The following is a 27,217-nucleotide window of genomic DNA, read 5'->3' as shown; positions in this document are numbered from 1 at the left end:
TCTGTTGACTTTGATACCATATTAATCACAGTAGTATTGTAATGTCTTAGAACTTTCTATTGAGATTTTATTCTAGTGCTAGTGCAGCAGTTCCAGGTAGGTGACAGCTTGGCGAGTTTGTACTGTCATTAACTTGAGCAGGTTTCTTGCATCTTAACTTTAGAAAATGCCAGCCAGATTGAAACTGTGACTGCTGTCTTCTGTAGAGGGAAATCTGTGTCCAGAGGGGCAAATATCTTTTGTATGGCAGTGTTTAGACCTGCTACATCATAATTTTTCCATTTGGCTTTATGGAAACTTGATGTTGAACATCTAGGTTTCAGTTTAATGATGTAAGGAAATCACCATGCAAGGCAGATGCAGTCTTAAAATAAGCCTACAAATATAAAGGTTAATAAGGAAATCTGTAAATCAGAGATTTCATATACAGCAGTGATCAGAGGAGGAAAAAGAAAAATTAAAAAATTAAATTGGTCGCATAAAATGTCATGCCACTTTACAAGCTAAAAGGAGAAGATTGTAAATGAAGCACAGAAGTATGAGATTTTCACTCTGTTTGTAAATATCGAATTTAAATGAGCTTTAAAAAGCAATACCAAAGACACAAACCCTCTGCCCCCAACAAAAACAATGTCTTGTTTGGTTGGTAGCCTTCTCAGGCACCCAATTTCAAAGGCTGACCAAAGAGGAGAGAGGGAGACCAAAATAATACATCAGGGAGGAGGAGAAAAGTACAAAATTGGAAAACAAATTGATACAGTGTCTGCATGAAGATAATTAAAGCCATGAGATTTAATTAAAATCACCAAGTGGCTGTTGCTATCAAGAATGAGACAGTGGGTTTTGAACAGAATTCCTCTGAATGTGTACAGGGAGCAAGATAAATAACAATTTTACTGCTGGCTATAAACAAGTGTATTCACTGAAGAACAGCCCAAGCTGTGGGTATTTTCCAAGGCCTCTGCACACCAAATTTCAAGGATAACCAAATGCTCTATAAAAGCATCTTGTGATCAATTGTATTGAATGGCACAGACAAGTTTCATTGAATCAACACAGATGACTATCCATTTGACTGAGCACAGAAAGATCGTTACAGACCTTTAACAGAGCATTTTCTTCTCAGTATCTGTCCACTCTGGAACTTGGACTCATAATAACCATGTTGGTTTCATGCAAAAAACAAAACTTTATTAAAGTCAATATACTGTAGAAGTTCTGAAACAGAACAAAGAAACCCAAGAGAGTACTGTAACAAGCAGGTTTTATAACCTGTTTCTTTCAAAATGCTGCTACCATTTGTGCATTTCAATGACAACAGAAAAATTCCAGAAGCTACAACTAAATTTGCCTGACCAGTGATGAGGCTGAGATTAAAAATGTTTATTGTTTCATGGCAGCAGTGGAAGGAATGGGGATCAGCTGCACAAGTGATCAGACCTGATTGCAGAAAATGAAATAGAAATACGAACTGTGGCAGAACAGAAAGAAGAGTTTTGGGAACCTAAATAACCAACAGTTATTTCAAAACAGTGGAGAGCATCCTGTCTTCCTAAAGAAAGAAAAAAAAAAAAAGTTTCAAGGAGATATGGATTGGGTTTAAACCAGAAAAAAAAAAAAAAAGTAAACATAATGGCTTTGTGGCAAAGTTTTCCAGGTCCAAGTCAAAGCCTGTGGAAATTGATGGAAATCTTGTACTGGATGCAACCCACATACATCTGTGAGATTGAAGTGTGCCACTCTCAAGTTGTGACTAATGCTTTTTTCCTTTGGGTTGTAAAGGTGTAGGAGAATTAACCCTAGTCCCAGCTCTATGTAGAGTTCAGAGTGATAAATGTGTTTTTCTGATTTCCTGGGGAGAACCTAGCTTGAAACTGAGTGCTCATAAGGTCCAATTCTTCCCTGAATAGTGAACCTAAAAATAGCTTATTGAGTTTCTGTGTTTCTTTCAATAACTCAGTATCAGGTTTTATATATATATATATATATATTACTTTATTTTATTCAGAAATACCCTTCACCTGCTAATCCTGAAAACTGCTATCTAAACATAAAGGTATTCCTGCTAGTCATTTGTTCTCACTGGTATACAAAGATTTCTGAGACTAAATTCTTCCTTTAGCTGCATCTTTACCATCCCATACTTTTGACTTGTGTTTTACAGGAATAATAGGTAGAATTTAGCCTAGCAATTCATGAAAAAGAATCAAATTTAGCTTTTTGTCCATTAGTTTTGCTGATTGTTTAGGGCCAAAAGGATTAAACAGTAGGTGAAACCTGGTTTATTTCCCTAGTTATATATGGTTGATGAATTCCCAGAGGAAGCAAATCTGTGAAGTACTATTTCTGTCGTGCAGCAATCGGTGTTGGGTAGGGAAGGAAACAGGTTTTCTGTTCCTGAGAATTTTAAAATTCATAGGACGTTTTGCCTGATATTACATAACTCAAATATTTCTCACAGGCTAAATCTGAAAAAGAATAAGTTTGCGTTAATTGAAAATACCTATTTTTACACATTTTTCACTTCTAGAACCTTTTAATAGATGGATATTACTCTGAAGAGTCACTTTAGTTAAAATCTTGAACAGTATATTGTGGAAATACAGAACTTGACAATTTTGAAATTAAAATATCAATTTGTGATGTTACTACTGTAAAACAAAGAAAAATGGCATACCAAACGAAAATCTGATAACCTCTACAGTCTGCTTGCTTAGTAAAATCTAGTAGCTTAGGAAAGAGAAATGCTCTTTTGTAATACGTTAGGAAGAGGACCATGAACCCAAGGTGTAACATCATAAAAAGATATGCATGATGTGACTGAAAAATGTAACCTCTTTTGTAAAGTCATTACTGCTATTAATTCTGAAACTCCAGCCTGTGACGTTACTAGAACATGGAGTGGAGCTAAGAGGAACTTTAAGTGGAAACAACTCCATGATCCAAAAATGTATGTAATAAACTTCTGATAAAGCACTGACTCCTAGCTGTGAGAAAGAGACGGTGATGGCCAGTCAAGTGCCTGCTGCAGCCCGTAAGGATCTGGTAGGATTTAGTGTGGCATTGAAATGTTCAGAGGAAAGAAAGAAGCCTGCACAAAGGAAAACCAAATATCATGAGCTAATAGACTCGTAAGAAGGCCACTCAGCAGATTCAGCTGAAAGGTTATAGGATGAAAATGGGTAATAGAGAATGTCAACCCTCCAGGAGTGGAGCGGGAATGCTAAATGTGAAAATCAAGGCATATCTTTGCCTGTCTTTATGTCTCTTACTTAGTTAAAAGTAGATCTGACACTAGGTCTCCTAATGTTAAAGAGAAGAACACTAATTTAAGAGCTTACCCAGTCGTGCTCTCCCTTCTGGGTCCCCCTCGCCCCTGTCCTGGGCTCAGTGCCTTGGGCAAGGGGCAGCAAGGGCATCTTGCCGCCTGCCCCTGCCAGTGCCTGGTGCCTGCGCTGCTGCTGCCTTGGGCTCTGCTTGTGGAGAGTGCACACTGTAGGAAGTGAGAGCTCACTCCTGGCATAATGAGGTGGGAGAAGGAAAGGCCTCTTAAGGAGTAGCCTTTGCCAGGCACTACAAAGCAGTCCACCATATAATGCAAGTGAATGAACGAATTGAAGAAATAGTTAGGCATGACATTCAAGGTAATTGTAGAGAGGGATAAACGTAAAATATGTAATCATTTTTCATTCCCCTCTATTGAGCCTCATAGTATCAGCTTCCTGTATTTCCTGTGCCAGCCAAAAATCTGCTTTCTCCACAGTCTGCCTCTTAGAAATCCTGACGCTGGACTTTCCTTGGTCTTAACTGGTTACGATTGGTGTCCAGATACAGATGCCCTTCTCAGCTTGTTTTCAAAATGAAAGTTGGCATGCTTATTATTGTTCAGCTATATATAAAGTGAAACAGACTTTCAAAAATCATTTACAGAAGATTTGCTGTGACTATTGACGTTTTCTGACAACCTAATTTTTCTTGTAGACCTTCTCCTCTCCTCCCACCTCTCCCCACCTCCTGATTTCTACTCTGCAAACAGCAGAAAGGTATTTGGGAAAGTGAAAAGGTTATGAATCAAACTTTTTGAGGTATTTTTTAATTGACCCTGGGTAGACATTTAGATGGAGCTGATAGGTTGCAGATGGTCTGTATTAAAAACTCTCTTTATATTAGAAGATGCTGTGTCTTGCATCTAATGATTGAGTAGTCTCCTGTGGAAACATGCATTTACCCATAGTACATAAGGAGCATTTTCAGTTCTGTACATATTTCATCTGTTACTGGATTAACCTGAACAATCTATGGGTAACCAGATCCCATGGATGGAAGGACTGATTGGGTACTTGTTTGATACAGAGATTTTTTTTAGAACTAAAATTTAACAGGTTTGCTCTGAAATGCAGCCACTGGTATTTCATTTGAAACTCTAGGCTATGCAGACTTAGGAGCCCAGCATATAAAATATAGGCTTTGTTTCGGTTACGTTTTCCATAGTTTGCATCATGCAGTATAGACTGTTTTGGGGCAGGATGATCTTGTTTGGTTTCTATTGTTTGTTGTTTTTGGGGTTGTTTTCATGTTTGTTTGTTTTTCATTTTCAATCCTGACTAAGAATGCAAGAATGGTATTAGGCAAAAGCAACTATGGACATTTGCAGTTGCATTAAAATGTGGTAATGCTGTCAGAGAAAAATAACAGCAAGAAAGTCTAGAGACTCTATTAAATAGTAGTGGTATTTCCAGCCTTTGGAATAAAACAATGTGAACTGGGATTGAGTTTCAAGCTAACTTAAAAACTAATTCAATTTGAGGGCTTGGTTACAAGCTGGCCCTTATAATGTAGTTGGGAATCAATAATACTGTTTCACTCCTATTGTATGAAAATATGATCATTTCCTTAAATAAAAAACAAAACAAAAAAACCTTCATTTTTAATGTTGTAAGCTTTTAATAGTGAGTGGCTGAATTATCTCTGTAATTCATTACCCTCTCAGCTGTTAGATGAATGGGATATATTATGGTTTGTCATTATTCTCGATGGTGGCATGGAGACTGGGGATTTAAATCGGCTGCCACTGCATGGGCTATAGACATGCTGATGACTTGCTGTGAGATTGCATTTAGTTCCAGGATCTCTGGTGCTTCAGAGTATAAAGCATTCAGTTGCCATGATGAACAAAAGCTTCTGATGGTTCGTGTAGGTATACTAGGAGCAAAACAGAAGAGAAATAGCAAAGAATGAAAGTAAAATGCTGTTTTCTTTTACAAGTGACTAGCTAAGTACAGAGAAAAAGTAGTAAATTTATGTCAGGAGGGAAACATACAATAGTTGAAATATTATACAGACATCTCTACGTGAGTGTGTGTGGAGATATATAATGTGAAATACAGTATAATCTTAACATTATGTACGTACTTATGACTGCACTGGCTCATTACCCATTGCATCAAGGATGCTCAAGTGTTTATTATGCTATTTACCAAATTATAGCTATTTCCTGAACAGCCGGCCTCTGCTGAATATGCTTGTATTCTGTCCATCTTTAATAATGAAGCCTGCACTTTGGGGCAGAAACATAGTCTGGCAATGATCAGCAGGAAATAGGAGAGAAATTGGTAATCTCTTTAGCTTTACTGTTCTACGTTGTTTATTTGACTCTCCCAAGTATTCGTTTAGGGATCTTGGGCAGCATAGGTCAGGCAGTTGAATTTTAGTAGATATTAAGAAGTGGGCTGAAGAGCCAACAGATTTCTGTACGTTTTATACCAAAACTGTAAGTTTTATACAGTGTTTTGTTTTTCAGTCACATCAAAGATTTAGCTCATTTTTCTTGGCGGGAGTGTTGTAATAATTGTAATACAAGGTATCAGTATAATATTTGTTAAGCATCGGTTACTTACTGCGACATCTGAATGAGTACATAAGATGGATATATGTAAACGAAACAGTGCTAGATGTAGAAGGAATCAATGGAGTTTTCCGATGTTCACGCTGTTCTGCTACCAGGTGAACAGTTGTGGCCTGGTATCTGAGCACAGAAATCCTTCCCAGTGATGGGGATATTACATTGGCTTTAGGGGACGGACTCTGCCATTGCCACGTTGTTGACTGTGAGGGCAGTTGGGTTGATAACGTGTCTAGGCTCTCATCTGGGATGCACATCTCCCCCACACAAGGGCCTGGGCAGATGGGGGCTGCCCACCCCTTGCCAGCTACCCAAGGTAGTAACGGCGGTGGAGGTGTGCAGTTCAAAATAGATCAGGAAAGATTTCTGTTGCTGGTGGCTGATTGAGTCTAGCTGTCCAGGGTTGTTTTTACTTTCTGCAGACCTTCATTAAACAGAGTGGGAGGATGAGCCTGTCATCTTGTTTACCTCTGCCGTTGCTTTACAAAAGCAGACAAGAACCTCATACTCACAACAGGAATTAATTGGTCAGCAGATTAAGAGACCTAGAGCTCTGGGAAGAGAGACGTACAACAAAACCAAAACACGTAGCTTCCTGGTTGTATGTCCAGTCACAGGTTGTTCTACATGGGGAAAAAAAAATAAAAAATAAAAAGATCTTGATCCCCTTTTAATAAGTAGTTGATGGGATTTTAGAGTACATGAAACAAGTTAATTGTGCTCATTATCTCTCTGGTTTTTTTCTTTTTAAATTATCTAGGTTTCTAAAAATATCTTAGAATAAAGCCCAAAACCTAAAACTACTTTAAAAATCCATTCCACTTTCCACCATTTATGTGATATAATTTTTACTTTTTTCCATCTCATTCTTGGACAATACCCAAGTCAGTTGCACATGCTGTCTTTCTTGCTTTATAGAGTTACTCCAAAGCTTAACTTGCTCCGTAAAGCAGTGCTTAAACATAAATCTGCTTTTATTTCATTTTAACTTTCAGAAAAATATCCTGAAAGAGGTTTAAGAAAACAGTTCAGAATATAAATGTTGGTTTATAATTCCTTCAATTATTGAAAAAAATGGTCCAATCATTCTCTAGGTTGGCTTCGTGGCTCAGAATGCCTTAATCTGACAGGAATGCGCTATAATCTATGAAAGGAACATCTTAATTTATCACAGAACCCATTACTTCTAAGTTATATTTTGAGCTCTGGATAGCTGTACTTAATTCTTCACAGATAACACGGAGTGAAGTCTCGTTCATGATGCATTTTAGAAAATGGAGTTTGTTTTCTCTTCCAACGAGAAGAGTGGTGGTGTGGTTTTTTTTAGTATGGAGGTAGATATGTCACCTTCTAACTTTTTGGAACATGCTTGTGATTTTACAAAACAAATATTCTCGAGATCTTAACCATCAGCTGTGGAAGCTGGACATTTCTTTGCGGGTGAAATGCAGCTGGAGCTTCTTCAACTTCTGCATTTCCCCCTCCACCACTAAGGTCAGTACTTCATACTTGTTTCTCATGTACTGTAGAGTAGCAGTCTGGATTGGTTTATCGAATACTTGCATTTGAGTTAAAAGTACACTGAAGACAGACATGTGTTGAGCATTATTCTGTGTGTTTGGAATTTGAAGAACCTCCAAATCTATTTAGGGTTTTGTATGATGAAGAGTTGAATTCTGTTTTAAGGTACTTGAATCTATCCTAGACTTGCTGCCAATTTTTTTTGCTAACAGAGATGCTCTCCAGTGCCTAACTTTTTACATCTGTATTTGATAAGGCTGGCAAATGTCTTTGATTAGGGTGTTTTTTTGGAGTGGCCATTCAGAGGCAACCTTCTTCTGTACTCTACTGTGTCTCATAAAGAAAGGTTTTTCACATTAGTGAAGCACTTAATTACATTGGAGCAGCATAGTTACTTTGGGTTTTAGACTTATTTGGACTGTAAAAGCAAAACGTAACAAATGCTACCATCTGCTCTTCTCATTCCTCCCCCCTGCCCCGCCTTTCCCTCTCTGTGCCCCAACAGACTCTATTCCTCCCTTTCATCCTTATTGTCTGATTCAAAATCTTGTCAGGGTACTTAAAGCGTGGAGTAGCTTCAAGGCATGAAGCAGGAGATCAGCTTTTCCCAGACAGGATTCCACACTTGTTCTGTGAATTAAGGATTTCTACAAAGGTTAGCCAGAACTATAACAGCACCCTTTTTTCTCCCTGAAAAGTAAACTTAGCACATCTATCGTGTCTGAGGACTGGAAATTTCTGGCTTCATAGAGGAAAATGTGTCACTGTGGTGTATGTCATCTGACCTAACTATCCTAGGGATTTTTGTTCCATTTATCTCCTACATGCTTTATATAATGAAGGAAGTCTCCGTAGGCATGATCAACCACAGAGAGTGAGTGAAACATAATGGTTTCAATCAAGCTTTCTGCTAACCCAAGTTAGTTGTTACTCTTCAGTCAAAGGTGCTATCTTTCACCTTGGAAACCAGTAATAATTATTCTATTCATTGACATTTGGTAGGTTTTCACTAGCCACTGGTCACAACCTTGTGCTTAAATTTGTAAGAAGCTTTTTTTATTTTGAATTCTAATATTTTTTTCCCCTTTCAGAAAAATAACCTCCTTGACCTGAATTTGTGGAGTTTTGTGATGATCTCTGACGTGAATGTCTTGATAGGAAATGCTGCAGAGTTCTTTGTGTCAGCCCGACTGTGTTCCACGCATTTGTGCAATACAATTCCAGCAAACTCAGGTTACTGCTTTTTCTGCAGAAATCTGTCAGTGGCATGAAAGAGCTACGAAAGAAATTGAAGCAGAAAGCCTTAAAACTCATGTGTTACTCAGTTTATTGTTTCTAAATTATGTTCAGGAGCCCCTCATTTCATCTCCAGACAGAACACAAAAATTGGAACCCAGTTAAAAATAATTGAGGGAGGGATGAAGTTAGTTTCCCTGAGCACCCAACCTTGACATTGAGATTGTTTGCCAGAGAGCCAGGAGCACTCAAAGTGGTTGGCTGGTGCAGAGTTAAGGACCCTGGAAGCCCTGGCTTCTCCTAGCAGGCTGCAGCTGCCAGAGTAGCAGCAGTGCTGCCAGCAGCAGAGCAAAGCAAGAAAGAAGAGTTGTTGGGTTTCCTCCTGGCTCCCTTTCACAGCTCTCTAGCTGACTGCTTGGGGGCTCCTCTGGACAGCTGTCTTTCAGGGCTTTGGGACCTAGGAGGGTCCGACTGCTGGGCTGCCTGGAGCTGTAGACCCTTAAGGCCAGACTCCTTCATGGTAAGTCAGGCAAGCTGCTGAGAGGCACAGTGGAGGCCTTTCTTTCTTGATGTTAGATTGACATCAGACAGGATTTTTCACTACAACATATCTGATCTCTGAACACAGTGCGTCAGAATTTTTCCTTCTAGCTTTCAATGGGGCTGTGTATCTTATCTTCTTCAGAGAATTTGCCAAAACAAACTGTACTGTATCCTAAAAAGATCATTTAAAGCATATGTATTAAAAAAAAAAAAAAGTGTAGCAAAGCTTTCTTAGCCACTGCAAAATGTTATGGATTATCTTTGCCCACTAAACTTTAATTGCAGGTATTTTTTGATTTTTTTTAGCTTCCTGGATTTCTGGAAGCAGGTTTCATGTAATCCAGGCATGACCTTCAGGGTAAACACATTTGCAGTTTTAGTTTGATTGTTACTAGTGACAGAATGAAGAAAAGGGTTCTTTCTTCTGAGCGTGTATGAGTAGATACCTCTGCAGAGTGTTTTTTTCTTTGCCTGCTTCTGGTGCTGGTAATCTGACAATTACCTGAATGGTCCAGAAGCTCAAAACAGGGGTGAAGAGAACCTGGTTTTCTCTTGGGATTTCTTTTTCACACTGCACCTACCTTTCTCAGATAGGGGAATATCATTAGAGGAATTTGATGTATACATGCATCTTATTGTCGTATTTATTTTTAAGCTAAGCATAAACTAGAAGACCCATTTTACACTACCTCTGTAGGGAGTGAGAGCATACACTGAGCGTACAGAGAGCATACACTTTAGATCCTACATAATTGTTATTCTTTAGTAAAGAAGTGATAATAAATGCACTGCTTGTTAGAGGATTCGCTTTACTGCAGGCTTGTAGCATTGATCTAGTCAAAGATTCTTCACACTGCAAACAAAACTTGCATATCTGTCATAGCATTACAAGCTCCTTTTGTGTATGTGTGTGGCAATGAACTTGCAAAAGATCTTCCTTTTTATTTGATGGCTCTTAATTTCCTTTGCTCTATCTGTGATAAAAAGGGACTTGAAATCAAATAGTGTCACTGCTGAGGTTAAAAAATATTTCACTATGGAAAATCTTGTGTTAGATGCAAAAGCTACTAGCACAAAAGAGGATAAATAAGTAATGGTAAAAATATGCGTTTATAACCATAAAACAGCAAGACCTACAAAGTAAGATTTGAGAATATAATTATGACAATGTCAACAGATGTGCTGAAGATGATTTATGGTATGGCTCTTACTGGATGACTTTGTACTCCAGCTGACTCTAAACTGTAAATTCTTCCATTCTTTGTCCTGTTTGGTTTCCATCCCACACATGCAGGCATTACAGTATTACTTTGAAACTAGTTTTAGAGATGACCCTAGTTCATCTCCCTGGAGCTATGCAAAACCCATATAAACAGAATGAGGATGTGTGAGGGACATTTATAATCATTCTAGGAGGGGTCTGGGGCTCAGTCTGGAGATGGAGAATATGTCTAAGGTATGGAAAGCTTAATTGATGGCCTTAAAAAAAAAAAGGCAATGAGTAACCTGGTAAATGGCACAGACTGTTAATTAGATGTCTAAATTTACCAATTGTGTCAGGAAAATTAGGACAGCGGGAACAATATGTCCCTAAGCTGTTCACTAAACAACTGCTGTGCTACTTATTTATATTTATCTGATGAAAAAGTACGTGCTGAAAAGAACACAGGAGGAAATCTCTCTCACTAGTCTGAAGCTCCCAGATTTCTCTTTTCACAAGGCCTCTGTCCTCACATTCCCTAGTCTGAACTGGTCATTGTAATACATGGCCTCAGAAAATACTAAGCTGTAAAGAATTTTGATAGTATGTTCGGGGGGAGCCGTGAGGAAATTTTGAGGCTTAATCCAATGCTCAGTGAGGACAATTTACAAATTCCTGTTCATTTTGTGAGGAATCAGATCAGGCCCACGCTGATGAGAGAAAGAGGGAAGTTAGTATCCTACTTGGGATTCTTATTTAAGTATGTACATATTTAAATAAGTGTGTTTTGCAAAACACGGGGTATTTACATATGGGCATGATTATGTGCATATTTAAATATATTTATAGCTAAATAGGCAAACATTTACATGCATACCCAAGAAAAGTGCCAGTTCATCCCCACATGGCACTCCGGTTCCCAGGTGGCTGGCTGCCCCGTGCCGGGCTGGCGGGAGCCCGCCTGGAGCAGGTCAGAAGCTTCGCGTGACGCCTCCAGCCATGGAGAAAACCACAGCTCGTTTTCTGTTCCTCCCGCTTCTCTTGGCTTATTGTGTTTTGCATCTGTGAGGGCCAGTGCAGCTTATTATTTCCGTAGTCACTACTGACCCTTAATTAGACAGGCAGAAGTAAGTAACTCTTTACTTTGCTGAACCAGTCTTTGCCATGCTTTACCCCTGTGTACCTGATACTAGGCAGGGCTAACTATCTAAGACATAGTAACGATGTTTTCAAAAAATGGCCGTTGCTGAAAAAGAAAATCGGGCAGCACTCTTGCAGCTTCCTTTTTCAAAGTGTACAGGACATGATCTTTTCACATGTGTTTTTCTGGAAGAGTTCAGACAAGAAGTTCTAAGAATTTGTTAAAGAAGGCAAGAACAAAAAAAGTAATGACTATACTTTTTTTTTCAACTTTGGCATGCACAATTTGCTCACTGCATGAAACAAGCTCTACTATATAATTAATGTCAGATCAAAATAGTCTTGTTTATTCTGATTTTAGTTCCACTTGTTCCACTACTGACTTATTCATAAAAACGGGGGGGGGGGGAGTAATCGTTTACCAGTATGCAGACAGCACAGCTAAAAATTTTGTTTAATAATCTCGTATTAGCTAATACAGCTTCAGTAATTTTAGATATATAGTATATATAAATATATTATAGTTAGTTTATAAATATATACATATAGTTATTTATATAACTATGTAGTATATAGTTATTTATATAGCTTGACTTTAGCTTTAGCCCAGCACCCAGTCATAGCCCAGAAGAACAAGTTCTCAGGGAAGGGTTCTGTTTGCAGCCTACCCCTTTGCTGCCATACTCCAGCTGGAGCTCTAGGCTTTGTTCATCTCCTAACACTTTAGGCTGTCATATTCTTCAGGCCATTGGGAGGCTTGCTGAACCTTGTTGGGCACAGCAGCTGTGCTGAGTTTTCTTTTTGGCTGTGAATTTATTCTGGGAGAGGCTGACAGGCGCAACAGGGAGGAGGTCAGAACCTTGAGGATCCAGGCAACAAAAGAAGTTTCCACCATCCATTTTTGTCCTTTTTCCTGCTTTGCTGGTGAGGCTTCTTCCAAAGTACAGAAGAATCTATTGTTGTACAGGCCTACCTATCACCATCCAGAAGTGCCACTGTTGTCTTAGTGAACACTTTACAAAGATGTTGTAGGAGCTAGAGAACAGCTTACAAAGCTTACAGAGGCGTTTGTGTAGAACTGACTGGCATCTTCTGCAGCTTTGGGGAGGCCAGGCTTTCTGCCTTTGGAAATCACCCTATATAAGCAAAATTAAGAAGGGTTAGAAGGAGGGAGGGAAGGGCATGTTTCACACCTGTCTTCAAAAGCCTGTTGAAAGTGTCAAACTCCTGTGTTTTTGGAGTTTTTGTTGAAAAAACACACCATGTGTCTGAGAGCACTGTCCAAATAGTTCTTGAACTCGGTGCCATGACCATTGCCCTGAGCAGCCTGTCCCAGTGCCCGACCACCCTCTGGGTGCAGAACCTTCCCCTAACACCCAGCCTGGCCCTCCCCTGTCCCAGCTCCATGCCGTTCCCTCGGGTCCTGTCGCTGTCCCCAGAGAGCAGAGCTCAGCGCCTGCCCCTCCGCTCCCCTCGTGAGGGAGCTGCAGGCTGCCATGGGACCTTCCCTCAGTGTGGGTCCTTTCCAACTCAGGATATTCTGTGATTACAGTTGCTGTGTGCAAGCACAAGGTTGTATTGCAATGGCCTGGCTTAGACATGGCAAAGGTTGAGGCAAGACAATTTTAATAACAGAGTGTGGTTTGGATCCGAGAAAGAAGGGCTGAAAGAACTGAGCTTCTTCCTGGCTATGGAAAGGCCCAGAGGCTAAAGGTGAAGGCTGGTGATAAAAGGTGCTTAAGCAGCATTTACAAGTCATCTTGTGAATACGCGCCGTTGAGTTATTTTTGGGTCCTGACTTGGGGTTATGTATAAGGTTCGGAAAAGGAGGAACACACAATTTTCTCAGAAAGGATTGTGATTCAGGAGAGAAAAGGTCTAAGAGTTTAATTTCTGGAATATCAAGGGGATATGATAAGGGTTGGTTCAAAACGTTAGGTCATTAATAGCATAAGTGATCTGACTAAGCTTAATCCTGTGCTTAAATTACTGTTTAATGATAAGAGAAGCCTTTCCTCATTTATCTTAACGTTTTTCCTTTTTGAAGGGCTATTCTCTTCCGTGTCATGACAAAGTTGCTTTGAGAGTATTTTAAACCATTTTTCTCCATGTTTGATATTTGAGGAAATAATGCATCTGTGAAATATCTTCTTTTGTTGAAAGGAGACATGGAGTTTCTCTGGTGTGATAACTTGAACAGAACAGGACAAACACAATGTTTGCATTTGTTCCTAGCAGCTGGTCTGTGAAATAGTAAACACTGCATCTACTGGGGAATTAAAAGTATGGGCTAGAACAAAATAGACCTTTCTCTTTTTGGCCCTGCCTCAGGAAAAAGAGCATTCCTTAGCATATGCTGGGATTGGAACCAAAAGGACATGGAAAGCCTATGTTCCATCTCCTAGCCAATGCTCAAATTCAGAAAAGTAACGACTGGAAATAGGAAAAGCAATTTCGTAGGTGGGATGTTTTTCAGGCATCTTTGTACATTTGGTTTTATCTGGTTGTGCTGATAAGACAGATTGGAATATGGTGTCCAGTAAATGTCTTTTAAAAACGTAGTTAATACTGAGAAGCAAGATATTTGCAGGTCAAGATATTTAATGCACAGAGGTCAGTGATACTGGGCATCTATCTCAATACTAGTATTTTTTCTTCCCTAGGCTTCTTCCCTTGCAACAAAAGTCACACAGGTAGTTTGATCGTTTTTCATCCCACGTGTTGTTTTTTTTGTTTGTTTTTATTAAGCCTAAATACTGCATCTGAGTTCTTTGTATTCAAAGTGACAAAAAGCAAATATTTTCCAATTTAGTGCAGGAAAATCTATCGTTTACTTTATTCTCTTGTCTAGGCATTTTGCTTCTCAGAATCTACATTCCAGCTCCTTGGTATTTCTTGAGAAAAAACACAGCCTTTAGGTATCTCCACTTCTCTACCTTTCCACTGTCATTTCACTTTCAAACAGTACTAGCCACAGTGTATGAGTCAAAGTTATCGTCTTCTACATAACGTGAAAGTTCACTCTTTGGAAACTTGTGCTTTCTCATATTTATTCAAATTTCAACCAATCTGTTAAATATTAGCAGTTTTTGATAAAGACTTCTAATAGCAGCACTGGCGCATTAACTTGATTTTACTATTCTGCTTATTTGGACAATACACAAGCTGTTAGAGGAAGTATATCTGACAGCAGAAAAGATGCAGTTGTTAATTCCAGCTGTTGTGAGTGGACTTGGGGGAATGTTTTTTCCAGGTGTACAGCTTTCCAGTTATTGAAATTCAGGACCTTGGATTTGACCATGATTTCTGCTTTACATTCCTGTATCCTGTTACCTCTTTTTTCCAAGGATCATTGGACTATATTTGTAGTGATACTTGTCTATTCAGCAGCAGCTGGAAGAGAGACAGAATGGCACAACTGAACAACTATGTTCAAGTGAGAAAGAGGATGGCAGGAAATTGTGTAACTGAAGGAAAAGGGGCTAAAGGGTTTCATTTTCCCACTGGAAGAAGAAAAACAGAATTGAGGCCAGGTAACTGGGTGTCTTAGCTCTAAGAGCATGGCAGAAAAATAGCATCATAGCGTTGTAAATTAATAATGCAACCTCATCTAAAAATCGTGTCCCGTCTTCAGTGCGGTTGTCCAGATGCACAACAGTAATACAATACTAGGAGAAGAGTGCAAGGACAACTAAAGAGTATGGGAAAAAAAATCTGTTTTAAATATTGTATCTAACAAATCGAAAGATACGTTATATAGACATCATTAGGCACTCTTCACTTTTTCTTACAATAGAAGACCAAGTATACAGCTAAAGAAATGGAAATGCAGATGGTTAAGTTATTTCACAGTCAGATTTCTAGTTTGTTTTACAGATGAAATACTTTCAGTTAAACATAATTCATCAACTGTGAGCGCTCGTCTGGTGAAATTTGTGTTCATACTGTTGTGGGGTTTCTTATGCAGTAAATTTTTGGGCCTGAGGCCAAAACATGTTTGTTCAAGAAGCGAAGAGTGACTTCTCCTCCTCTCTGCTTGTGAAGGTAGTTTTTAAAGAATGAGTCATCAAGTAAAGAAGTAGCAATAATATATATGATCAGTTGCAGTTAATGATGAATAAGCATAATGCTCATTTTAATGAATAATGATTGCATTCAATTCACAAATCACCTGTAAGCCAGAGTTTTTCCTACAAATTATTTGGTGGACAAAGGCTATTAGCTAATGCATTCAGGAAACATTGTGGTTGAATCAGGCACGGTTTGGAAACAAGGCGGTGTTAAGTTCATTTATTGATTATGCGTCCTAGAGTAGTTTTTATCAACACCATTTAGTTATTTATACAGCGATACTGTTTTCTCCTGGCATCCTCTGTGGCATAAGTTTTGATGAAGTCAGTGACAGACTTCATCTGTGTTCTTCAGCCTCCTATGCTGATACAGGCTTTGAATTTAACATTTATTTTATCAGTCATAGCAAAGTTCTTTATTCAGACTAATTTTTTGCGTTGAGATGATAACGTGTAGAATTTGTAGATCTGTGCTCATTTTGGTCACTAGGTAAAATTAGCACCAGTTATTTTTTAGAATTGTGAATAGTTGAATGCATGAGTATAACATCAGAACCTGGAGCTGTAGGGCAACTGAGAAAAGAAGCCATGCCTTTGTGTGGTGAACAAAGCGTCACTGTATCTAAACAAGAAAGCAGACGAATAGTTTTTTCCCTACGTTTTCACACAAAAACTAACAGGCTGGTAATACAAACATTAACAACAAGTCTTGTAAAAATTGTGTATGCACATCTGTTACAGGAAATTAGCGTGTGAAAGGCAAGAAATGTGCAAGTAGGAAAAAGATTTGGGGAATCTGGACTGTTTATGTTGTTTAATTAACTTTGAGCTACATGGTTGTGATAGCCAGCAAAACAAAAGTACTTCATGGATTTAAAGCATAATCATACCAATCTTCTCTGAACTTATCCAGTAAAATATATTTCTCTATCTGATTGTTCTAGAATAACTGCTTTTAAGGTTCAAGAAACGGCAGCAATTGCCAGGTCTTCATTAAAACCTTATAAAGAAAGTTTCTGGCACATAGTACCTGAGCAGAAAAGCAGATACAACAGATCTGCGTAGTTCACGCAATTGACTAAAAATTTCATTTGCTCAGTTCTGATATTTATTCTTTATTTATAAAGTGGCAATGAGGAAGGGTTTTTATTAAGTTCAGTCTAGTTTCCTAGCCTGATAAGAGAGTCTGTTGTGTAGCAGCTGGATGAAACCTTTCCCATCCCAAGCCCCTGTCCTTCAGCTGCCAGAGCCACATCTTGTGAGCGTGATGGAGTCCTTTTGCTTTTTCCTGTTTTCATTGGTCACTGCGTTATTAGTGGAGTCCTGGAGGGTTAGCAGTCTTGCTGACTTGTTTTTATATATGTCATGTATTTATGTGTGTCATATATTTAATATGTCACGTGGCACTTAGGAACATGGTTTAGTGGTAGACTTGGTAGTGTTATGTTGATGGTTGGACTTCGATGATCTTAAGGGTCTTTTCCTACCTAAATGATTTTATGACTCTGTGATCTGGGACTATCTCTGCTGAAAATAACTGGTAACCAAAAGCCACGATATATTGAGAACTGAAAATTTTGTAGATCATTCTTTTCAAAGCGTAAAAGTAACTATGACTAATCACTTTATTTTGTAATAACTACTTGCAAAATCCACAAAAAACTAGTGGTAAAAGATCTTGGCAAATGCAGTTTGAAGTCCATCTTCCTTGAACATCCCTACTTCCCAGCTCGGGCTCCTGACATTTTGCTTTGTGTCAATTTTGCTGTACTGAGGAGAACAGGGAAGAGCATCCTCTAGAGATTTGTGACACAGGTTTTTGCTTAATTAACTGGTAGAGAAGGCTGCTTGACTGACAGACAGAGCCTCCTTCAGTCCCCAAGTGAGTGGTGTTAATTTTCTGCAACATACTGGGGAACATATTCCCATCAGTGTGTCCACACAACTCTTATTGATGCTAATGAAAGCTGGGTGCTTGCATCAAAGGGGAAATTGCTGTGTGTGCGCCAAGGTTGCATCCTAAATCAGTGAACAGTGGAATTGCATCGTTCCACTGATACTTTTCTCGTGCTTTGTGTCTTTCAGCAACTTTATTGTTTTTTCTCATGTTGTTTTAACTATCCTAAGCCAAATTTTTCCTAAGCAAACCACAGAATAATCTAGTATCAGTTTTGTCAATATGCCACATAAAATGTTTTAAAGCTGGGAATTCTGAGAAAATAGTTGAGGGAATTTTGGCAGACCGTACTGGTTCTTCTTGAACTCAAAGATAGTGGTGAATTTGTTTCATATGGGCAGCTGTTTGTCTGAAAGCTTCCTTTAGTATACTATGAAAGTGATTCACCCCCCTAATACATCAGTAGAAGTCTCTGCTACCATCCAAGACACTTAAAGGAATCACATTTACAGTTCTAATTGATGGCCACTGTTTTGACAGGCAAACAGATTTCTCCTCCCAGTGGCTTCATACAGCTGGCCTCCAGCAGACCTTACCATTAGCAAAATTCTACTAAAAAGTGTATACAAGCTAATAATAAATCTGTAGGGAAGGATTTTAACCACAAACTACTATGTCTAATTAGTGATGTACAATAGCCAAGGCCAGGGAAGGAAAGTATTGTTTATCAGAAGGACTGATTTTGACAGTTTAAAAATGCAAAAGCATCTATTATTTATTATGCTGAAACACATCTTTCAAAATACAGTATATGTAACTCCACTCTTCTTTTATTTTGGCATTGTTTTGAAAGTTACTGCTTTCCAAAAAAAAGGCAGCAGTCATTGAGGATGCAGGGATGGAATTTGTGATGCTTAAACCTTAAGAGTTCATTGTGTAATCTAAGACCAAGTCTTGTAGAGTTGTCTGTTTGCCTTTACTGCCTCCCTTTCCGATTCAATACCCGTATCTCTCCCTTGGACAAGCCTTCCTTCGAAAGAGCCTCAGAGTCTTTTCACTGTGTACTCTCCTTTAGTTCAGAGTTTCTCAAGCACTCCGAGCAGTGCAGAGCTCAAATATAGGCTAAAGCATCCTGCTGGGAAAGAATTGAGACTGTTTTTGGTAGCTCAGCTACTGTAGTGAACTCTGCATGTCTCTACTGCATATTGCTGCGCTGTGTCTTGGAGGCAAGAGTGCTGTTTCCCAAGACGCATTCCTTTCCTTTTCTGCCTCCAGCAAGAATCTCCAGGAAGGGGTATTTCCGTAACAGTGCAGCAGGAGAGCATGTGAAAGGAGTACGGAGCAAGCGGTGGGGGGAGAATGAGTGTGTTGGGAGAGAAAAAGGAAATGATTGAGGAGAAAACTTACAGGAGATAGGGGGAAATAGAAAAGGGGAAAAGCATCTTAAACTGGTAGGAAAACAAGGCAGGTAGATATGTAGCGTTACAGTAACTATGGCTCTGAGGTGATTAGCAGAGAAAGAGAATAGGACTTCTTAATCTGGGCAAGTCGTTTTTCCCCTTTGTGCCTCAGTTTCTTAAATTTGTATAATGGGTGTGGTGGCACATGCTCAACATGAACGATCATTAGAGTGTGACTACATTTCCATAGAGAAAGGGGCTTCCACGAAGGTTTCGGTGTTGTCTCAAGCACAACGCAGGGAACTCCTCTGTTACTGCTGTTTTTCAAGAGTCAGGCTTTCCTGGAGATCTTGTTGGAACCTGCAATGAACAGTTTCTCTTCATGAAAGTCAGATAAGCCCCAACAAATCCCCACTGTGGCACATAAGGAGAGGAAAGCACACGGTGTGGTCGAGGAGGTGAGTACTGCTGTTGTGAGATAATTAGCGAGTCTGACACTTCGAAGTATCATGATGCTGAGTGCAAATGTAGCAGGTTTTCAGTTTTGTTTTGCAAATGTCATGTATTTAATTTGCCTCACGAGTTTTGTATCTGCAGTTCTGAGAATGTCATGGGTTCAAGTTTTTTCCATAGCCAAAAGGGCTGAGCAAACAATTTTCTGGTGTGAATGGAGATTCTCATATAATGTCTCAGCGGCTGAAATGATAAGAAAAGCAGCAAACACCATGACAATCACGATGCAAGAAAAATGGAAAAATCCTTCCCCTTACAAATATGCATATACTATACATGCATGTGTAGTTGATACGTTAGTGAGTTCTGGGGCTGTATTGCTGGTAATAGGGGGAAGAGGCACAGAACAGATGAGGAGATAGCATGAAACAGAAAAGAAGGAGGAAAAAAAAAGCCTCTTTCCCTCACTTCAGTTGGTCTTTTCCCTGTCTCATTTACCTGCTAAGGCTGAAGGTGCTGGCGAGACACCAAGGGATGCTGTCTCTCACTGGACTCTGCAGAATTTCCAAACTCAATCTGAGAAATCCACCGAGTCAGCAAGTAGTCCCAGAGGGGCAGCTGGCAGCGCCTGCAGACTGCACAGGGAGTCTCTGTCTCTTACTTTTTGTCTTATTGACTGAACCTCAGAGGAATAGGTTCAGTCAGAAACTGCATTTATCTTTTTCCTGCATGACAGAGGATAACAAATTCCTGGAAAAATTAATAGCTGTCCTAACTGCCTGCTTCTCTTCTTTTTTCTTCAGCGTGGGGATGAGAAAATGGGAATTAAGAAAGCGGAGTCAAGGGAGAAGACCTTAATACTCTGTCCTTTTCTTTTTCTCACCATGCCCAAGACATGGGTGTGATTATCCTTTTCCCCTAGGGTTGGCATTTGCAGACTTCATGTAGAATAGGGTTAGGTATGTTTCTGTGCACTGTTTCTGTGCAGTGGGAGAGAATTAGTATTCACTTCAGAAGAAATTACTTTCCCGTGGGGTAGAACAGAGAGGGGAGAAATGGCTAGTGTTATATGAAAGCAGGGAAAAATAAGAATATATGGGAATAGTTTCTTGGATGGAGGGTAATTACACTGCCTGGTGGATAAGCTGGTAGGGCTTGATGCATTGGACAGACTATAAATCAACTTTTCCTTCTTCTGGCCAAGCTGTAAGTCATAGCTGTGTTGTATTACTGTAGGCGTTTATTTCTCTGTGGATGTGATGTAGGATGCAGAGTTCTTGTACTGGTGACCACAAATCAGCAACATGGTCATCAGATGACTGAAGCATCATTTCTTGGACGCAGGTGGAAGGTTGTCATTCACTGTAACAAGTTTCCCAGTCAGATAATAATAACGGTGACCCTTCTTAATAAACACTATCTCCAAAACTCATACTACCTCTGCATGTTTTCTAGAAATAAGTTTCTTGAAATATTAAAGATGATTCCTCAGGCTGCCTTCTGTTGTCTATATTTGCATCGTTGCCGAGGAGAGTTACTCCAGTCCATTGGTTCTGTAGATGGACCTTGTGGTTTTGCAGCAATCACTTGTAACTCAGGTAGCCCAAGTCTTAGGGTACCATCATGTTCCTCGGTTTTTGTCTCTGGTCACTTCATATCCTGCAGAAGTTACATTGGGTCTATGGTAGGGATGGATAGAGCTACCCCACTGGTAAGGATTTCCTAATACCTAGTTACCAGAAAGAGTTACAGTAACTCAGCATTGTGTGACATCTATATCAATTAAGGGCAAGTTCGACATTTAAACAATAAGGATGTGGGGCATAAAGGCTTAGGGAAGATGAAGGTTAAAAAGATTTCAAGATTTCAGGGTATTTATTTAGATTGCCTGACTTTGTTCTGTAGTTTGTATGCAGAAGAGTAACCTCTTACATTTCATATGGCAAACAACCTCCAATCATTTATCTGATACTGAAACACAGATAATATTTGAGACAATGATACTGGCAGTGTAGATTTTCTTTTGTTGCTGTCCATATGGTTGATGCTTTCAGAGCAAGCTTTACTGTGTAAGTTAGGGCTTTTGTTTGACATTTCATTTCTAAGTTTCTTCATTTCATTGAAGATTAGATGTTATTTACCTGTGAGGGGTTACTGCAAGCAGTTTCCTCAGGTTTGGTGCTGGGAATTCTTTCATTAGCCCTTAAGTCTGTGAACAATGCGATGATCCAAGCATTAATACAGATGTGATTAACTGTCTTTTCTCAGCTTTGTTTGCTTTGTTCTACTGATACCTACAAGTTACATAATAAGTAGTACGTAAGGATATGCATTAAAGGCAGTTCCCCATTGTAGCAGACTTCTTGGCAAATTTATTTTCATTTTAGCACAACTTCAGTGGGAAAAAAAAATTGCACTGTTGATTTATTTTGAATGAACTCCTGGAAGGCTTACTAAGTATGCCACGTGGAAAGCTCCATGAAATGCTGAGGGTTAATATACTCTGCTCTTAATTTCAAATTCCAGATAAATACGGTTTCAGCTTTGATCCTATCTGTACTAATTCATTGTCACTGTACTAATTAATTCAGCATGCTGGAGAAAAGATGCTAATTTGGGCATCAAAGAAATAAACGGGTTGGGGGGAGGTTGTGTTTAATGAGAGTTGTTAAAAAGATAAGTTTTACTCCCATTAGACTGGATCTGGAAGCTCAGTCTAGCTCCAGTAGTTAGCTACAGCAAATTAAAAAAAAAAAAAAAAAAAAGGTACTTAATTTAACGTTGACATAACAAAATAGGAGCAACGAAATATTGGTGTTAATAATGTGGTTTTCTTTGTATTTGCATTATCTGTATAACCTTCTCTTTTCCTGCTGACCATAACCAGTTTAATGCCTATCACAGCATTAGAATAATGTGGATTATCTCCCAAAGTGATTTGAGGATGGCTAAATATAAGCATAGTCACTGTGATAAAGCTTAGCTAAATTTGTGAAATACAAATAATAATTATAGCGCAGGACATGTTAACAAGTTGTGCCTCTTGAGTCTTGGTTGATATAATAAAACAAAGGTTAGGTTATTTTTCTCTTTCCGTGCGAGCTAGTTTTGATTGTCTAAGCTTGCACATACCTGCCTTACCTGCTCTTTGGGGTGTTTCGGTGGGAGCCTGATGGAGTGACCACCTGGCTGTTGGGTGGGATGGAAGGGACTCTTTCAACACCACCACAGTGCTGAGATCCAGAGTATAAACAGGAGCAAACGGTTTGAGTGTTGTACACAGCACTGCCCAGCCCCGCAGTGGACTTGCCTTCCTGCCCCTTCCTCTCCTTCTCCCTGGAGGTGGAGGCACTGCCGTCACAGTTCACCTGCCCTGGAGCTGTAAGCAGAAGAGGCTGATGTGGCCGTCTCCAGGTCCTCCATCTACCAGGGATAGAGAATTGGATGCAGTCAGTGGTGAGAGGGGCTGGCAGTGGGGCAAGGAGAAGAGATGCACACCTGCCTCTGGCACAGAGCTGCCCTTCCACCAGAAGTTTAACTCATGCCATGGAAGTACTGCCATCTTCTTGGTTACTGGTGAAGATGTGAACAGTGTTGCCCAGTCCTTGCCATGAGTGCTCTGTTCTCAAAATCACAGCCTTTACCCGAACATATTCTCGTCTTTCTGTATTTTTTCAGCTGTTGCAAAGCTCTTGATCCATTAGTGTAATACTCAATGGCATGCTTCTGTCCAATAAGTAAACATTTAATAACAAACCTTTTAGATATTTAGAGAGCCACAAAAAACGTAAAAGAAGTATTTCATTAATGTTGCTATTAACATAAATGTAAAATGAGCCTGGTCTGTAATCACAAACAAGTGTGACTCACTAAGGATCTTTATGGAAATATTTAATACTCTGTAAAAGTGTATGTATGAAAGTGATTAATCAAAGCACAGCACTGCTTCTAGGGTATTTCTTCTGCTGTAAAGCTGCATGATAAAATAACTTAAAACACACGGCAGTAGTGGCAGTTAATAAGCTTTTTATAGTCCCTGTGTGGACCTGAAAATCATACCTTATTAGTATCTTTATCTTTCTTGTTCACTCATTCATTCTTACTCACATTTAAATTTAATTTTAAGGGTTATTTCTAGTCTTTCATAAGGGAGCTGCTTTAATAATCTCAGCATTTTTCCCCATTTGCTGTGAAATGACTAGGAGCCAGAGCTTTTGTTATATGTACTTTACAAATCACTCTGTTTTTTTACAGATCATTTCTGGAGATGTCAAGGCTTTATGACATTGTTAGGCTGTGTATCTTGCTTGACTGTGTCATATGCCCTCTTGAATTATTTCCGTGCAGATGTTTGCAGTTCCATTATGTACCCTGTTGGCTGCAGTGACACCTGCTGATCTAGGGCAACCAAATTAAGAAATCCAAGTTGCTGAATTTAGTCAGCAAGCTGCTTAGGGTTCTACCCAGCAGATGTTTCTCCTCCTTGCAAGTCTGGGACTTCACAGACCTGCCTGCTTTTTAATCCTTGAAGCAAATATCAACATGTTTGAGATCCGGAAGCTCCCAGCTCCACGCGGAAATGGTGTTGCCATGACCACAGCTTTAGGTCTTGCATATAAGACGTTTATCCCAAATATAACAGAGCAGGCCTATAGAAGGTTTGTTCTAACTTTTATCCCTTGCAATGGGGTTAAAAGCCTTGAAATGAAGCATATGTGTGCTTTTATATGATAGCCAATTGAATGTTAATATGTACTGCAAGATGATGATGTACACTCGGTATTCAGAAACTTCATTCATTTAATGCTTCTAAGGGGAAAATGTTAGCTATTTGCAGGGAACCCATATTTTCCTTTGAAATTCAAAGAAATAGGATAATCCTTCACTGTGCTACAGCATGTTCTCAACTGTTGCATATGGACTTTTCCCATAAGGATGTATCACTCTGAGGTCTGATCACTTAAAGAAAATCCCTTTATACTTTTGTTTATGGGACTGTGCTCTGAGTAGTTGGAATATTAATTTTCTCAGCTGAAAAGTATGCTAAGGTTATTAGGCTTTTTTTTTGTGTGTGGCTTAATGCTTTGTGCTCTATATTGCTTTTCTTAAGTGTTAAATTTTTGCTGTTTTTATTCTTTAACGTTTGTGCAAGATTTTTTTGAGCTGAAAACATATTACGATAATAATAAAAAACAATGGATTTTTATGATATAGCAATGTGCACAAGAGGCTAAAAACTTCAACATTTCCTAGCCTTTAGCTATATGCTGCATACTTAGTGTAACAGGTAAAAATTGTAAGTCTTCACAAATCCCATGTGAAGCTAAATATAACATGAAAAACAAATAAAACAACAACAACAAAAAACAAAAAAAACACCACCCCAAAACAACAGATCAAGTGTTTTCATCAAGACCAACTCACTATTCCTGATTTATAATTACTCTGGAACTTGCCAATTTGTAGCTAGAGCAGCTCTACCAGCAGACAGCACTATTTTTGCTGAGAGTTATCATGCTTGCAGTTATTACAATCAAAATCATCACTATTTTATTTAAAATGTATTTTCTTCATAAGGAAGAAATAATACCTAGTCTTGAAAAGGAGGTATGTTGAACATTTCTTTTTTACATTTCTCTTGAGTATGCAACATATTCAGCTTTAACTCCCTTCAACAGTACAATATGCCCAAGAATACCGTTTTCAAAATCAATACTTACTACAGTCAAATATGAGAATCCACAAAACCATAATTGAAAAATTGTGGGAGAAAAGTAAGCAGACTGAATACAAACAAAGTACCAGACTTGGATTACGACCAAGATGCAAGTGCTAATACAGCCTCTCCTGAGAAAACCGCCATGAGACCTTCACAGCATGTGCAAGCGTTCGAAAGCAGGGTGTTTTCAGGTGCAGCCTGCTGGTGCTCATCCCAAGGCGAGTTGCTCTTTGGCTGTCTGGTTAGGTGCTTTGTTTATGTGACATCTCTCTAGAGAGCAATATATGCAGAGTTTCACCTGGCTTTTCACATGGGTAATGAGCCTTCCTCACTTCATATGTTCTCACTCTTTCTTAACAACCTCTATCTGTCTCGTGTTTCCCAACTGCTGCTTTTGCTGCTACCATCAACCTCTGATGGGTTTTGTGGCTCTGCGGCCTTGTAGGACTGCTAGAACTGGGAAAGCAGCAGTGGAATCAGTGTGCTGCTCTCAACTCAGGAAAGGCAGAAGCATGAAAAGTATCTGCTGTCTTTCTGGAAGCACTGATATAAGAGAGACCATCAAAAAAGAATTGAAGATGGTTTGTAGGAAAGGGGGGTGTGTGTGTATGCATATATGTATATATATTGATCAGAGGATCCATGGAAGAACGTAATACGCTAGCTGTCTTGTCACATATAAGAAAAAGGCAAGAGAAAGCCATGCACTGGGATCTGACTCTAACTATTCCCCAGCACAGGCCACGGTAGAGCATCTCATGTTAATGCCTGTAGTGTTTGTCTTTCTTCTTGTTTGCCCCATACTCTACATGGCCATCTCTCATGCCCATCATTCTCCTTATAACCAAATTCTTATTGTCTGGAAGACTTGCTGAAGAGTCTGTCAGAACTTCATTTGACCATAAGCTCATAATTATTGATTTAAATGCACTAAAAATTTGGATTGTTAACTTACAAGCCTGACAACAAAGATTTCTGCTTTGGTCAGAGCAGAAACCTAAAGTCAATGATTTACAACTTAACTACATGTACAGTAGTTCAGCTATTCCACTTGAGGCAGTTTGGGCTGACATGAAAAATAAAAAGGGTAAAAGAAAGATCACCAAGACAATACTGTAGACTTACAGAGAAGAGTTTGCAATTGTGAGTCAGAATAAGTAGTTTGCAATACGGTATATTTAATGAAGAAATAGTTACTTTATTGTACGTACTGTCATTGATTTGCATGAAAGGACACGTTAACTTACATGGAAGGCACTAATCATTTATTTACTTATGGAATTGAGAATTTCAGATTGGGGAAAAGGTGTGGAGTTTTTTATACTTTTTGGCCCATAATTCATAAGCATATTTGACATACAACATACTTGACCCCAGTATTCTGTCTAGCTCCATCAAAAATGAAATGTAGCTCCCTGGTTTAGTCACCTTTTACAGCCTGCATAAAATGGGCTGTTATGCTATATAACATAACGTATCAGTACAACGTATAGAACAGTGGAACCCTAGAACTGACTGGGGTCTCTGGAGGACTTTCACTGCGTAAATATTAAAGGATAGTACATCCTTAGGCAGAAAGGAAAACCCAGAAGTACTTTAAAAAGAGATCTTAAAAGCTGTCTAGTTTTGTACTTTCAAAATATATCAAGATTTTATTCTTTCTGAATGCACCATTTTTTAAACAAAGAACAAATCTTTAAATTAAGACCAGATATGATTAAGAGATAATAGATATTGATAAGAGCAGAATATGTGGTCCAGTCTGGGTGCTGGCACCACAGCCACTGCAGATTACTTTCAGAGAACTGTCCTGTGGTAAGAAGAACCTTCAGCTACTTTAAAATGTGCAATAATAGTTTAGTCCTGCAGTGGCTTGCTTTTTGGGTTTGGTGGGGCTTTACTGCTTTCTCTCTCAAGCAGTATGTTTCAAAAGTTCAGGAACCAAATCAGTTCGTAACTAGTCCTTCCTATTGCACATAGCCCATTTAAAACTGAACTTCTTTTGCAATGTGGGATCTATGAGTGGTCAAGATAAAAGCTCACAGTGTTGTGATTGCCTAAAATTTCTGTGCATTAGGATAGATAAGTACTGTTTTTTCTTGTAATTATTTCTTCTTGACTCCCTCCTTGATATC

General features: G+C 39.1%; 1 protein-coding gene and 1 long non-coding RNA gene across 10 annotated transcripts in view; one reads left to right on the top strand and one right to left on the bottom strand.

Annotated features, from left to right (window-relative positions):
- Positions 1–27,217, top strand: part of PARD3B (par-3 family cell polarity regulator beta) — a 538,356-nt gene that overhangs the window by 412,601 nt on the left and 98,538 nt on the right. The gene's annotated exons all lie outside the window — the stretch shown is intronic.
- LOC308198310 overlaps positions 1–27,217 on the bottom strand; it is a 38,045-nt gene extending 10,828 nt beyond the window's left edge. The window contains exon 1 of the long non-coding RNA XR_013953815.1: positions 1–27,217. This exon is cut by the window's left edge and continues 3,731 nt beyond it. This is a non-coding gene — a long non-coding RNA (uncharacterized lncRNA).

This window comes from Anser brachyrhynchus (assembly GCF_964034855.1).
Source record: "Anser brachyrhynchus genome assembly, chromosome: 7".
Lineage (NCBI taxonomy): Eukaryota > Metazoa > Chordata > Aves > Anseriformes > Anatidae > Anser > Anser brachyrhynchus.
The sequence above is the reverse complement of the archived record's forward strand: the minus strand, read 5'-3'. Positions and strand labels throughout refer to the sequence as shown.